This window comes from Arachis hypogaea, chromosome 6 (assembly GCF_003086295.3).
Source record: "Arachis hypogaea cultivar Tifrunner chromosome 6, arahy.Tifrunner.gnm2.J5K5, whole genome shotgun sequence".
Classification (NCBI taxonomy): domain Eukaryota; kingdom Viridiplantae; phylum Streptophyta; class Magnoliopsida; order Fabales; family Fabaceae; genus Arachis; species Arachis hypogaea.
Genome location: NC_092041.1, coordinates 77,601,488 through 77,604,758, shown reverse-complemented (window position 1 = coordinate 77,604,758; position 3,271 = coordinate 77,601,488). Strand labels below are relative to the sequence as shown.

Below are 3,271 nucleotides of genomic sequence, written 5' to 3'. Positions count from 1 at the left end.
GAGAGGCATGAGGTTTATGCTTGACCCTAGGTCACACAGAGCCTTCTCGAAGGTCATGGTGCCTAATGTACAAGGTATTGAGAACTTTCCAGGGTCCTGTCTCTTTTGAGGTAATCTCTGCCTAGTCAAGTCATCCAGTTCTTTGGTGAGCAAAGGGGGTTCGTCCTCCCAAGTCTCATTACCAAATAACTTGTCATTTAGCTTCATGATTGCTCCAAGGTACTTAGCAACTTGCTCTTCAGTGACATCTTCATCCTCTTCAAAGGAAGAATACTCATCAGAGCTCATGAATGGCAGAAGTAAATCCAATGGAATCTCTATGGTCTTAGTGTGAGCCTCAGATTCCCATGGTTCCTCATTAGGGAACTCATTGGAGGCCAGTGGACGTCGATTGAGGTCTTCCTCAGTGGTGATCACTGCCTCTTCCTCCTCTCCAAATTTGGCCATGTTGATGGCCTTACACTCTCCTTTTGGATTCTCTTCTGTATTGCTTGGAAGAGTACTATGAGGGAGTTCAGTAACTTTCTTACTCAGCTGACCCACTTGTGCCTCCAAGTTTCTAATGGAGGACCTTGTTTCAGTCATGAAACATTGAGTGGTTTTGATTAGATCAGAGACCATGGTTGCTAAGTCAGAGTGGCTTTGCTTAGAATTCTCTATCTGTTGCTGAGAAGATGATGGAAAAGGCTTGCCATTGCTAAACCTGTTTCTTCCACCATTATTGTTGTTGAAACCTTGTTGAGGTCTCTGTTGATCCTTCCATGAGAGATTTGGATGATTTCTCCATGAAGGATTATAGGTGTTTCCATAGGGTTCTCCCATGTAATTCACCTCTTCCATTGATGGGTTCTCAGGATCATAGGCTTCTTCTTCAGAGGAAGCGTCCTTAATACTGCCTGGTGCAGCTTGCATTCCAGACAGACTTTGAGAAATCATATTGACTTGCTGAGTCAATATCTTGTTCTGAGCCAATATGGCATTCATAGTATCAATCTCAAGAACTCCTTTCTTTTGATTCGTCCCATTGTTCACAGGATTCCTTTCAGAAGTGTACATGAATTGGTTATTTGCAACCATTTCAATGAGTTCTTGAGCTTCTACAGGCGTCTTCTTCAGATGAAGAGATCCTCCAGTAGAGATGTCCAATGACATCTTGGACAGTTCAGACAGACCATCATAGAAGATACATATGATGCTCTATTCAGAAAGCATGTCAGAAGGACACTTTCTGATCAATTGTTTGTATCTTTCCCAAGCTTCATAGAGGGATTCACCTTCCTTCTGTCTGAAGGTTTGGACTTCCACTCTAAGCTTACTCAATTTTTGAGGTCGAAAGAACTTTGCCAAGAAGGCATTGACTAGCTTTTCCCAAGAGTTCAAGCTTTCCTTAGGTTGTGAGTCCAACCATATCCTAGCTCTGTCTCTTACAGCAAAAGGGAATAGCATAAGTCTGTAGACCTCAGGGTCAACCCCATTGGTCTTGACAATGTCACAGATTTACAAGAATTCAGCTAAAAACTAATGAGGATCTTCTAATAGAAGTCTATGGAACTTGCAATTCTGTTGCATTAGAGAAACTAATTGAGGCTTAAGCTCAAAGTTGTTTGCTCCAATGGCAGGGATAGAGATGCTTCTCCCATAGAAGTTGGGAGTAGGTGCAGTAAAGTCACCCAGCACCTTCTTTGCATTGTTTGCATTGTTGTTGTTTTCGGCTGCCATGTCTTCTTCTTGTTTGAAGATTTTTGTTAGGTCCTCTACAGAGAGTAGTGCTTTAGCTTCTCTTAGCTTTCGCTTCAAGGTCCTTTCAGGTTCAGGGTCAGCCTCAACAAGAATGCTTTTGTCTTTGCTCCTACTCATATGAAAGAGAAGAGAACAAGAAAATATGGAATCCTCTATGTCATAGTATAGAGATTCCTTGAGGTGTCAGAGGAAAAGAAGAATAGAAGGAGGAGGTAGAAGAATTCGAACTTATCAAGAGGTAGAGAGTTCGAATTGTGCATTGAGGAGGAGTGTTAGTCCATAAATAGAAGGATGTGAGAAGAGGGGAAGAATTTTTGAAATTAGAGTAAAAGATTTTTAAATAATTAAAAGAAATTTTGAAAATTTGATTGATGATTTTCGAAATTTAAAGTTGGGAAAGAAATAAAGTGATTTTGAAAAAGATTTTGAAATTACAAATCAAAAAGATATGATTGAAAACTATTTTGAAAAAGATGTGATTAAAAAGATATGATTGAAAAACAATTTAAAAAGATTTGATTTTTAAAATTAATGACTTGGCTAACAAGAAATTTAAAAGGTATGATTCAGACATTAAACATTTCTCAACAGAAAAGGCAACATACTTGAAATGTTGAATCAAATCATTAATTGTTAGCAAGTATTTTTGAAAAATGGAAAGAAATTGATTTTGAAAATATATGATTGAAAAGATTTGATTTGAAAAAGATTTGATTTTGAAAAATTATGGAAACTTGAAAAAAAAAATTGAATTAAAAACAAAATCTTCCCTCTTGTGCCATTCTGGCGTTAAACGCCCAGAATGGTATCCATTCTGGCGTTTAACGCCCAAAATGCTACCCTTTTGGGCGTTAAACGCCCAGCCAGGTGTCCTGGCTGGCGTTTAAACGCCAGTTTTCCTTTTTCACTGGCGTTTTGAACGCCCAGCTTTTTCTGTGTGATTCCTCTGCCATATGTTCTGAATCTTCAATCCTCTGTATTATTGACTAGAAAAGACACACTTTTGAAAAAATTTTTGGATTTTTAATGATGAGGAATAATCAAAATGCAACTAAAATCAAATAAACAATGCATGTAAGACACCAAACTTAGAAGTTTGTATACTATTGACACTAACAAATTGAGAATGCATATGAGAAACAACAAAACACACAAAATAAGAGAATTTAAAGATTAGAGCAAGTAAATCTTCAAGAACAACTTGAAGATCAATGAAGACACATGAATGAATTCAAAAAATGCAAGAAGAACAGAAACATGCAATTGACACCAAACTTAAAATGAGACACTAGTCTCAAACAAGAAACATAAAATATTTTTTATTTTTATGACTTTGTAATTTTTTTGGATTTTTCAAAAATTATATGGAAAAGAAAATAAAGAGATTCAAAATTTTTAATAAGAATTCCAGGAATCATGTAATGTTAGTCTAAAGCTTTAGTCTAAAAAGATTAGACATGGCTAGCCAAGCTTCAGCAGGACATTACATTCAAGAGCTAAATTGATGAAAATCAATCAGCTTTGGTGATGA

At 36.9% G+C, this 3,271-nt stretch overlaps 1 non-coding gene across 1 annotated transcript; it reads left to right on the top strand.

Annotated features, from left to right (window-relative positions):
- The first annotated feature begins 1,206 nt into the window (after positions 1 to 1,206).
- Positions 1,207 to 1,314, top strand: LOC112700157 (small nucleolar RNA R71). Its single transcript, XR_003153075.1, has one exon. It is a non-coding gene; the product is annotated as a small nucleolar RNA R71 (small nucleolar RNA).
- Positions 1,315 to 3,271: the final 1,957 nt, after the last annotated feature.